Genomic DNA, 12,121 nt, shown 5'->3' on the forward strand with positions numbered 1-12,121 from the left:
AGGTTTGGGATGCTCGGGGATGGGATGGGTGCTTGGGTGGGTTTGGTTTTGGTTTTCTTTTCCTTCTTGAGAGGAGGAGGAGGAGGAGGAGGAAGGAGGGGGCAGAAGGGAAGGAGGGAGGGGAGAGGAGGGGAAATTAAACAAACAAACAAACAAACAAGCAAAATAACCCCTCGAACAGAAGCAGCCCTGCCCGCCGGAGCCGCTCCCACTTCAGTCGCTTTTTTAATTATTATTTTTTTGGGCCAGACGACTTCACGGGAAGTTGCTATCCGAGGGTACCCCCACTTGGTACCCCCGCACCTCTCCCCAGGGACCCCCGGCCCCTTAACTTCTTGGAGTTCTCTTTTGGTACTGTGTTGTTGGGTTGGTTTTTTTCCTCCCCCCAAGAGCTTTGAGACTTTTTATGGAAGACTTTGGTGGTGGTTTTTTTTGTTGTTTTGTTTTGTTTTGTTTTGTTTTATTTTGGGGTTTTGTTTTTTTGCGGTTTTTTGTTTGGTTTGGGTGGGGTTTTTTTGGGGGGAGGGGAGGGAGGGAGAAAAGCCAGGGGTGACTGCAGTCCCCCCATCTTTTTGCAGCATCCTTCCACCCCAACCCTTGCACCGAGATCCGGGCTGGACAAATCCTTCCCTCTCACCTCCTCGCCTGTCGATACGGCCATGCCACCCCTCAGCCTCTCCTTTAGCAGAGCACCAGGAATAAATATCCCGATTGAACCCTTCCCTCCCCCTCCTACCCACCCCCTCCGCCTTTGCCATCGTCTCCCGCCCCCACATATTATTTAATAACCTTAATCCACCTTGGAAGAATGAGAGAGATAATTCTTTCCCGTGTATCCTGACCAGGAGGGTATTTTCGAAATCGATTAAAAATAAAAGGGAGGGGGGGTGGGGGGGGTGAGGGGGGTGAAGGGGGAAGAATTAAAAAAAAAAAAAAAAAAAAGGAGGGGGGGGGAAAAAATAATAATAATAAAAAATACAAGAGGGAAAATAAATAAACAAGAAGCAAGAAAGGGGTGTTTAGAGGCCGGAGGAAGCCGGGCTGTGGCAGAGGAGGGTTGAGCAAGGCAGAGAAATAAAATTGAGTGCCTGAAAGAAAGTAACCGGGAGAACAGGTTGGGAAGCACAGCCCAGCCGAGCTGTTCCCATCCCTGCATCTTCCCGGCCGTGGGGCAGCGGGCAGACAGAGCTTTGCCCTGCTTTGCCCTGCCCTGCCTGCAGCCTGCCAGAAGCAGCAGGAACATCCCATCCCAGCCTTCCCATCCCTCTGCCCTCCCCCGGCCTGAGAAGTTGGGAATAATTCACGCGGCCAATAAAACAAGTGGGAGAGATGGACAGTGTTACTTAAATAAACAAGGGTCTCTTTAAAATTCTCATCCACTTCAGATGTCTAAAGTAAGATTGTGATGATTTTGTCACGGTTTGGTAAATTTACCCCTTTAAGAGGCTTTCATAAATCCCAGAACACACCTTCAGCCAGATTTGAATATAGATTTAGGTTTTAAAACCCAGAAGCTGGGAACACCGCTTTATCAAAGAGAATTTCCCTTTAGCTTAGCAATGTGTCGGAATGGCTCTTGCAAAGATTGGATCGGAGAGGGGGGAAAAGGGGGAACCTTCTATCCTGGAGCAATCCTGCACACATTTTGCAGCTGCCTCTGCCTTCAGCCTTCTGCAGCTCGGAGAAAAGTTGCAAAAAAAAAAAAAAAAAAAAGCCAAAACCAAAAAAAGAACCCAAAAACCCAAAAGACTGAAAAGAATTGTTGCGGCTGTCCGAACTCGATTTTTATTTTATTTTTTTTTAATGACTTAAACAAAACAAAACAGCAAACTTTCCAGTCTCTTCTGGTCCATTTGGAAATCGTTTCAGAGCAGGTACAGCCCCTGCCAGACTAGAGCTACACAAGCTGGGGCTACCGGGGAGTGAGTGGAGATGTGTGATTTTTTTTTTTTTTTTTTTAATTATTATTATTATTACTTTTTTTTTTTTTTTTTTTTTTTTTGCCCTCTAAGAACTTTTGTGCTCAGAGAACCAAAATCCGCTTCTGGGATGAAAAGAAACTGTAACTTCTGCTTCTCAGTAAGTTCTCCAACTTTCCGATGCCAATCGTCTTACAGAGCCATTTTCTCTCTCTGCATAGCTGTGTTTCTTCTCTTCTCTTTCTTCCCCTTCACTTCTCCTTCCTCTGATTTGAATTTCCGACTCTTCTCACTAACGCGACCGATTCGTGAGTGGGTTTGTTGCCGTGTGTATCGCTCCCCCGGACCATCGCGCCGAGCTGCTGCCCTGGGATATTCTGACCAAAGGGGGAAGGGGGAGGAGGGAAATCTAAAAATTATCATTTATTCAGGTCGGGTGAAAGTTAAGGCAAGGAAAAAAACCAAAAAAACAAAAAAAAACCCACCAACCCTAAATGAAGCGATTTATTATTTGTCATCTTTGCATCTCTGCTCGGCTCCGGAAAGCGATGCATGCTGCTCAGTTCTAAGCTTTTCCCTCATCGGATTTGTGTCTAGTTAAAATATTCTATACTTTCCTTGAAGTTTATCTGCAATTCAATGGCGGGTTGTTTTTTTAATTTTTTTTTTCAAGGGCTTTCTGCTTTTTTAATTTTTTTTTTTTTCTTTTTTCGATTACCCCTCCCTACCCCAAAATCTCCTTTTTGGGTGTGCGAGCGTCACTTGGTTGGATTCGTTTTAAAATACTGGAATGCTTAGAAAAAAAAAAAAAAAAAAAAAAAAAAGAAAAGAAGAAATATTCCCCCTCCTTTCCCAAGCGCCTGGGAGAGGGATGGTGGAGCCGTCACCTCCTTTGGGGAAGGAAAAAAATAATATATATATTAAATTTGCATCTTCGCCTAGATGAAACCAAGTTTCATAATTGGTATTGGAAGGGGCGGGGGGAAGGGGTAGGGAGGGATGGTGGAGGCATTTAGGGGCGACCTAAGAGCCAGACAAGTCCTAAAAATGCTGCCCCGAGAGCAGGGAAAGTGAGGTCAGGGCTTGTACCTGAGAGAAGGTTTTCTGTGTACCGGGGGAAAGAATTCGTACCCCCCTCGAAAAAAAAAAAAAAAAAAAAAGAAAAAAACCCAAACCTACAACAATAAGAAAACCCCAACAAACCTTAAATAGAGAAAAAAAATCAACAGCATTAAATTAAACAATAAAAGAAAGGCTTTGGGGGATGCGTGGGGGGCTGCACACGTAGGGGAACGGTGCAGGGAATCCCCCGGGGACCGGGGCAGGGGGGCTGGGGAAGGAGGGGGGGGATGTGTGTGTGTGTCTGGGAGTCTGTGTGTCCCTGTGTGTGTGTTGATGAAAGGCGCTAATACTGGCAGTTTACATAATTTTTCTCTCCAGGCCATGAAGTTACCTTGATGAGCAGCTTTCTGCAGCAATCAGATTATAGCTCCCAACCCAGATATTAAAATAACGGTTCCAGTCCCGTATCTTGCGTGTTGGCAAACTTGGGAAAAATGAAGGAGTCGGGGAAAAAAAAAAAAAGAGAGGGGGGGGGGGGGGTGTTGGAAAAAGAGAGGAGAGGGAGGGGGCTGGGGGGTTGGAGGGGGGGGGGGGGAGAAAGAAAGAACCAGAAAAGGGGTTTTGTAAGAAAGAAGAAAAGAAAACCGCAGAGAAGCTTTAAACTAGTCTTTCGTTTGTAACCTTTTACAACCTTTATTTCCCGTATATGAAAAGCTCCTTTTATTAAGACCCAGAAAGAACTTTTTCGCCTCTTTCCCCCCCCCCCCTCCTTCCCCCCCCTCTCTCCTTTTTGGATTTTTAATTAGAGCCCATCAATTGCAGCCATATATATAGGAATCGATATAAAGTAATCCGTGGAGATGGGCTAAGGTTTTAATCGAAAATCTTCTTTGCTATTCTTTCCAGATCTTCTTTAGCCACTGGCTGGTGGAGAAACAAATGTTCATTAAGAAAAAAACAAACCCGAAACCCCCTAAATTAACACCACCACCCCCCCAAACAAAGCCTAAATGCAGAAAACTTGCAAAAGATCAGAAACCAACTGTTGTTACCATGTGAATAAGAAATTACTCTTATGCCTAACTTCATACTCCCTCACAGGCAGGTATTTTTCATAGTGGAGACTTTAAAACTAGCTCGGAAGACTACAGCTATTTTTTTTTTTTTTTTCCTTTTCCTAAACTGTAGCTGTGTCATGGTATTTTCTGTGCGGGTCTGGGTTGTGCGGCTGTGGCAGTAACAAAGATCCCACAATTACAACACAGCGATGATATCCAGACACCTCTTCCAGCTTCTCAGGCTCACAAATATCAGACTTTGGTGTCTGGGTGGTTTTTTTTCTTTTTCTTCTTCCTTTTTTTTTTTTTTTTCTCTCTCCTATTTTTCTTTAATTTTTTTTCCCCTTTTTCCCCCACGTTGTTTGGGTGTTTTTAAGTTTTTCTTTCCTTTTATTTTGTAAGCGTTTCACATCATGACATTACGTAAAATTAACTCTTTGCTTTCGAGCGATGCAATATTTATTTTCCGACGTATTAAAAACAAAGAAAAAAAGAAAGAAAAAGAAAAGAGGAACAATCCCAACTCCCCCAAAGCTCCCTCAACCTTCCTGCTTTCGAAAGAACCAGGGTTGGTTTTTCTCTCCAGGGGAAGGCGGGGAATGGAAACTAAATATGAAACAATGCAGGCAGCTTCGGGTTTATTTTGGTAAATTAATTGTGAGACTGTTCTGGCTCCTGTGTGTTTCTGCATGATTAAACTGTGCTATTTGTTCCCCAAAGCTGCACATTAGCAGCAAGGGCGAGTCTATTTTAAAGCATCATCCTCAGGTTTAACGTAAGCAAACTGGGCTGAGTGAAAAGTTTCCCGGAGTAATTGCAGCTAAGAGTCGACTGTAGTTGTTTTAATCACTATTTTCTGTCTGATAAGTGCGTTTTAAAGAATAGGCTCGGCATTTTTTTAATCTAAAGGAAGCGAATCTGACCGTATTTGTACCCAACCTCGTGTCTTATCTGTAGGAAATTTCAATTTATTTAAAAGCCTGGTGTTTAATACACTATACGGGACACATTTAGTTTAGTCAAACCCCCTCTTGTACTTTCTCCGTAATCACGCCTAATGAAAACGTGGGATTTCCCCATTATTAAAAAAAAAAAAAAAAAAAAAAAAAAAAAAAAAAAAAAAGTGAAAATATAATGCATCTTCATTAGGAAAATTGACTGCTGTGCTCAAGACAGTTCTTAATTGAAAAGGCAACCTATTTTAATGGTGTGGTTGAGGAGAAGATTACATACTTTATCCAAACACAAAGACAATTAATAATGAGGACCAGGCTGCTGCCATTAACTCTAATGTCGTTACATCAATGTCAGTGGAAGTGCTCGTACCTGAGAAGTGGGGAGGGGTGAAGAAGGGACGGGGAAGGGGGGGAGGGAGATGCCCCCGTGTCCCCTCCGCCCTGCCCGGCCACGGCTCATCCGTCCCCTTCTCCGGCAGCACCCGCAGCATCACCTCCTCCTCTCCACCGGGTAGCACCTAGCAGCACCCTCCTTCCCCTTTTCCTATACCTTTTTCCCCTCTCTCATTATCGTCATTACAATTTATTTATTTATTTGTTTGTTTCTGATGGCAGCACAAACCCAAAGAACTTTCAGACAAATAAAGCCGGGCCCCCGGCGCCTGCTTTTAAAGGGACTTTTTTTTTTTTTTTTTTTTTTTTTCCTCGAAGAGCTGCCCAAGCCAGGATGTTTTAAGACCATGACAATGCGGAGCGGTGGGAGCGGTTAAATTGGAGTTTGCAAACGAATCCCTGCCCCACAGCCAAGGGAAAAGTCCTTTCCTCCCCCTCCTCACCCTCAACACCCCCCCTCATCCCCGCTCCTTTTCCAGCGCTGCCAAGTACCCGCGTTCGCTTTCGCTTCAGGCATTTCTCTGGGTTTAAAAAAAAAAAAACAACAAACCCACAAAACCAAAAAAGAATTAAAAAATGGAACTTTCATTTCACTGATTTGCTGATAAAAGGGGATTCACCCCGAACGTTGGGTTTGCTTTGCTGTTTTTCGGAGTTTTCCTCTTCCTCAAGAGGTCCCGGTGCGTAAAATCCCGCTCAGCCCGTGGTTCCGCGGGAGCGGAGAGGAACACGGGGGGAAGGGGTGCGGAGCGGTGCGGTGCGCGCCCTTCACCCACTTCAACCAAGTCCTGCGCGAACCCTTCCAGGGGAAGCGAATACGATTTGATAATTGGAAATTATTATTATTATTATTAATAGTTAAACCAAAGCTGCGCAATTTCTCCTAAATAAAAAACGGTCGTAATTTTTTTTTTTTTTTTTTTTAATATAAACCCACCCCCATCCCGCAAAATGCTTTTCCCCACCAGCGCTATCCCCGCGGGCAACTTTCCCGCAGATCTTTGTCTCGCACCGAGCCGAAGGAAAAGCAGAGCCCGGAACCGGGGGGATGACGCCTGGGGGGGTTATTTTGGGGTGGGAAGGAGGGGGGAGATTCCCCACCGGCTTCCCGTATCCCCAACCCCGGCGAAGGTAGCGTGGGGGGGTGATGTGCGTCCCGCTCAACCGCCTCCTCTGGTTAAAAATAATTTTTTGGGGGGTGTTCTGTGGTTTTTGTCGGTGTTTTGTGCCCGGTGCGGACAATGCGGACGGTGGCTGCCTGGAGGGGCGGGCTCCACCCTCCCATAGCCCCCCCCCCCACGGTGCCCCCAGGCCTAATCTCGGCCATCCCCCCTCCAGCAGTGTTTAATCTCCACCGGGGGGAGGAGAGGAAGGTGGGGATGAGGGGGGCGGGGGGCGACTGCCGCCCCTCCCCGCCTCGGCACCCCCCGCCCCTGCGGCCGCCGCAGCTGCCGCCCCCCGGGGAGGGGGTCGGGTGGCCTCGCACCGGGCACGGCGGGGCCCAGGAGGACAGAGCTGTGCTCAGCATCCCCTCCTGGACAGACAGACGGACAGGGTTGTGCTCAGCATCCCCTCCTGGACAGATAGACATGGCAATGCCCAGCCTCTTCTTACAGACAGACAGACGGACAGGGTTGTGCCCAGCACCCCTCCTGGATAGACAGACGGACAGAGCTGTGCTCAGCACCCCTCCTGGATAGACAGACGGACAGAGCTGTGCTCAGCATCCCCTCTGGACAGACATACAGAGAGGGTTGTAGTCAGCATCCCCTCTTGGACAGACAGACAGACAGGGCTGTGCTCAGCATCCGCCCCTGGACAGACAGACGGGCAGGGCTGTGCTCAGCATCCCCTCCTGGACAGATAGACATGGCAATGCCCAGCCTCTTCTTACAGACAGACAGACAGACAGACAGACGGACCTGGCTGTGCTCAGCGTTCCACACACCCCTACCCTGGACAGACAGACGGACAGGGCTGTGCCCAGTGTGTCTCTCCTGGACAGATAGACATGGCAATGCCTGGCCTCTTCTCACAGACAGACAGACAGACAGACACACCCGGCTGTGCCCAGTATCCTCTCCTAGACAGAGAGATGGCAATACCTGTCATCCCCTCGTTGACAGAAAGATGGACAGGGCACTGCTGAGCATCCCCTCACAGACAGACAGACAGACAGACGGACAAGGCTGTGCCCAGCATCCCTCCACAGACAGACACGACAGTGTGTGGCTTCCCTCCTGGACAGACAGACAGACACGATGGTGGCATAGGCAGAGCAGCACCCATCCATAACTCCCAGACAGACAGACAGACAGACAGAAGGACAGACATCTGTAACCCACCAGCTCCCACAGATGAGAGCTGCTGAAGCTGGGTCCACCCTGGTGAGCAGAGCTGGGGACAGCCCAGGAGGGGCCACGCTAATCCCCAGGCAGACAGACAGACAGACAGGCAGACAGACAGACAGACGGGTCCGTGCCCCGTACACCCCTCCTGGCAAGGGGGTGCCCCATTAAATCCCAGGCAGAGCAGGTGGAGCATGGCTAATCCTCAGGCAGAGCCAGGCAGCAGCCAGGGCAGGCAGGCAGGAACGGCTCCGGGAGAGCCTTGATTTGGATGAGAAACACCCAGGACATCTTCACCTGGACAAAGGGACCAAAGACAGAGTCATCATAGAATGGGTTGGGTCAGGAGGGACCTCAAAGATCATCTTCTGCTGAGAGAAGCAGAACCCCACTGCAGGGTCCTGCAGGCAGAGAGGAGTTAGCAGGTCCGTAGCCAGCCCAGCTGGGGGGATTTTTTTACCTGCGGAAAAAAAAAAAAATAAAATAAACTGTGCAATTTCCTTCCTTGTGCAGGCAGGGAGAGGCAGAGCAGTGGGGTCCAAACCGTCTGTGGCCTTTAGGAACTACCCTAACATCGGCAGTCGGAGATAAAAAGAAAGTTCCTGCTGGTTCCCTTCCAGACAAATGAGCCTGACCGGCTCTCTTTGCTCTTTAGCAGCATCTGCCCACCCTCTGCACCTGATTCCTTCCAGGAATCTTTCATCTCCCTCCCCAGCCTGCTCCCAGAGCCCCAGCGGATCTGCCCGCGGGCTTAATGGGATGGGAGGACCCGAGTCCCTTGGGACAACTCCATGCCCACCTCCTCCTTCTCATCTTCCCCTCCTCTTCCCCACCGCTCCCCCTCTCCCGCTCCTGCTCCTTGCGAGGGGATTTTTGAGTGTGTGTGTGGGGGAAATAGGATTTTCTGGAGCTTTCCTTTTCCTCTCTGGAGACCGGGATGCTGGGGGCTGTCTCCTGGTTTTCTCTCAAGCCTGACCCCGAGAGGGGGACGTAAGTGATCTGCTGGGTTGTGCTTGTCTTGCTGGGTTGTGCTTGTCCCTGGGAAGCTGGAACTTGAAGCAGGCAGGTCAGGATTTCCTGTGGAAGTGTGCCTGCCTCCCGTGTTTATTTTCTTAGTGCTGGGGCAGGTGTATCTGGTAGCAACAGGTTGTCTGGAAGAAAAAAAAAATAACCCTCTTTTTTCTCTGCATTTGCTGATCAACACTTTGATGAGGCTCTTTTGGTGAAAGGTTTTAGGTAAGCATAGAAATGCCACCTGGGTGGATTTTTTTTTTTTTTTTTTTTTTTTGGTCATTTCTTACCCATCCCCACATGATGCTGTGGTACACGGGTTCAGCTCTGCCTCAACACGGTTGTCAGGAGCAGCTGAGATGTCCCTGAGATACCCACAGGGCAAAGGGGGGGTCTGGCTGAGGACTTGGAGATCTGTGTCCCCCTGGCTCAGCAGCTGGGACACCTGGGGACATCTCAGGTGACACTGTACACCTGTATTTAGGCAACAGATTGCAGCTGAGCTGGTCTAACCAGTGAGGGGCAGTTCTTCAGCTCCTTCCTGGTCTAAGGTGATGCCCCTGTTAAAGCATCCAAAAAATTCAGGAGTCTGTAAATAACACAAACCTGCCCGTGGATTTTCCTGTGCTCACCGTGGTGGCTTCTTGGTGTTTAGCTGGAGCAGTGATGTGGCTGTCTCAGGTGATGTGGCACCTTGATTAACATAATATTAGACATTAAATAACCCAGTTAGTGAGATCAAGATCCTTCTGAGGTGGATTGGTCACCTGAAGCATATTCTTGCTGGGTGAATTTTGTGTATTTTGTGCTGAATCTATGGATGAAACCTGGAGATTTTCCTCCAAGCCCTGAGGTTCTTCTTTTCCTATGTGTAAACCCAGAGCCATTAGGATGAGGTGTAGAGGAGATGGTGGATAAAATATCCTCTTTTGTCTGAAGTTTGCTATGGTAAGGGGGGGGGGTGTGGGAGTGGGACTGGTCATAGGGTTTCATTTAAGGACAAGAAACATGACCAATGCTCTGCCTTGTCCTGCTCCAGTTCTCCAGGCAGATTTTAAATTGCTATGTCAGCAATTTAAATATTTTTGTTGAAATGCAGCTTTCCAACACTTTTTGACATAAGAATTATCAAGAAATGCATTTTACAGTATAATGGTAGAATTGCCCAACTCCCTTTAACTTACTGCTGTTCTTTTATTAAAGAAACACTACAAAAGGAAGAAGGCCAATTCCGTTCACATTACTGAGGATTTTTAAGCTAGACTGCATTTTTTTTTACAAAATATTTTATTCCCTGCTATCCTTTTGCACTGTAGATAGCTTCAACCTCTGTGCTTGGATTAATTTGTATAGCAGTTAATATATAAAACCTATTAGACACAAAAAAACCCTCCAAACCAAACCAAAACCTGATACAAACACATCTGGGTGTATTTCCCCCTGAAGAATGTGAGATGTATAAATTATTATCAATGAAACACAGGACTTTCAGCACTCCAGATTTTTTGCATGCATTAAAATTCCAAATCCAAGTCCATTTAGTGAAGTGCAAGCTCTTTCCCAGGCAAAAGAGGTAATTTTGCAGCCCAAGTGGGCCTCCATTTGAGGGAAAATATTGCTGAGAGAAATGAGCCTCTTCCCAGTCCCACAGGGGTGGTTTTCATCTTGTAGCCCTGAGCCTGGGAAGTTTGCACATTTTTTTGCTTTAAAAGTGGACATTTCCTCAAACTTGTGCAGAGCTCCAAAACTTGAAGGCAAAATCATCCTGGGATGGAAATAGCAAAATGATTTCCAGAAATATAACTTGAGAAAAATGTTGAAAAGGATGTTACAGATTGTAAAATAAGGTCCTGTTAGCAATTTATGGGTGAGCTGGTAAGAGAACCTTGTGCAGAATGAAGCTCTGGCTATTATTCTGTATATTAATTGATGCTTAAATGATTATTGTGAAATTAAGCTTTCATTTTACCACCTTGCCAGCTATAATGAGTTAATTCATGCCACAGCTGGATTGCTATAGGGATGTTTTTTCTCCATTTTGCAAGGGGGGAACTGTCCTGTAAATGAAGCAAAGAGCTTGAGGAAGGACTGGTCTGTGCCTCAACTCCTTCTCAAATACACAACATCCCTTTCTCAGGCTTCTTATTGCCTGTCTTCAAATTCCAAGGAAATAACATTCCCAGCATCTTCCAGAGAAGGAATTTCAAGTGACATTCCCACAGTCCTTGAGGAATCACCATTAATGTGGTTTAGAGCCCTGTTCAGAAATGGGCAAATGGACAACTCTACAGGAGGCCCCAGAAGTGCTAAAATTTCACTCAGGTTTCACCAAAGGATGTGTCAAAACTCCTGTGGCTGCACATCTGAGGCAGATCAAGAGTGTAATGTGCTCCTTCCAACAGTGAGCCTCAAAATACTTGCAAAAAAGTTTTTTTTGCCCTCTGCCCACCTCCCCATCCCTGACTTTTAGGATGCTCTGCTCCACGTACAAGACCTCATAGCTTCATTTAGCCTCTTGCTTTAGTTAGAACCAGTTGCATTTAGAAGAGTCATTTTCCTTGCTGGGAGCCAAAGAATTGCAAATTTATACACTGGCAAGTTCTTAATATTTTCAGAATATTGATAAATCTGCCCAAATTTGCAGCCTTGCATTCTGGGTCTTCTGGAAAGCTGAAGGGGCAGCTGGACAACTTCATGCCTTGATACCCATCCCCAGCTCACAGGGTGTCTCAGGTTATACAACTTAATAGCCTTGGAATTATTGTCCTTTCATTCAAATATTTTCTTTCTCCTCTTATGCAGTAACATCACCAATGTACTTATGGTGAAAATGAAAAAAAAAGAGAAAAAAAGGAGCTAGACTATGGTGTCCCACCCGTGGAGATACAACCTCAAATCCTTTTTTTTTTTTTTTTTCTTGCAAAAGGAAGGAGAAACTGGGCTGAATGTAATAAATCAACGAAAAATATTGCAGCATGAATCAAATCTTTTCATATTTGCAAGTGCTCATCCTGTTTTGAAAGCAGATTTTATACTTGCCTTTTTATAACTTCCAGTCTTTAAACTTATTTGATTTTATTTTTTCCCTTTAGGGCAGGATGCCCTTTATGTTGAATCCTTGCAAAGGCCCTAAAACCCCTGGGAATGCCTCTCATTCCCAAAATCCTTCTCCTAGGTGCTCACCTGGCTAACAGCTGGGATTTTCCTTTGCAGAACCCCAGACAGTCCTGAGCTCCTTTCCAGAATGAAACCTGTTAGGAAAGTTCTTAAAAAACCCATTCAGTACCAACCTCTTCATCTGCTTTGGACTTGGGCTTCTAACTTTGTCTTCTCTTGAGTTGATGCAGAAGGGGAGGTGATGCCTCAGGTACAGA

At 46.5% G+C, this 12,121-nt stretch overlaps 1 long non-coding RNA gene across 1 annotated transcript in view; it reads left to right on the forward strand.

Annotated features, from left to right (window-relative positions):
- The first annotated feature begins 1,067 nt into the window (after positions 1 to 1,067).
- LOC139796693 (uncharacterized) overlaps positions 1,068 to 12,121 on the forward strand; it is a 58,573-nt gene continuing 47,519 nt past the window's right edge. The window contains exons 1-2 of the long non-coding RNA XR_011726099.1: positions 1,068 to 1,874; positions 2,013 to 2,079. This is a non-coding gene — a long non-coding RNA (uncharacterized lncRNA). The remainder of the gene's footprint in view (positions 1,875 to 2,012; positions 2,080 to 12,121) is intronic.

Source organism: Heliangelus exortis, chromosome 5, assembly GCF_036169615.1.
Source record: "Heliangelus exortis chromosome 5, bHelExo1.hap1, whole genome shotgun sequence".
In the NCBI taxonomy this organism is placed as follows: domain Eukaryota; kingdom Metazoa; phylum Chordata; class Aves; order Apodiformes; family Trochilidae; genus Heliangelus; species Heliangelus exortis.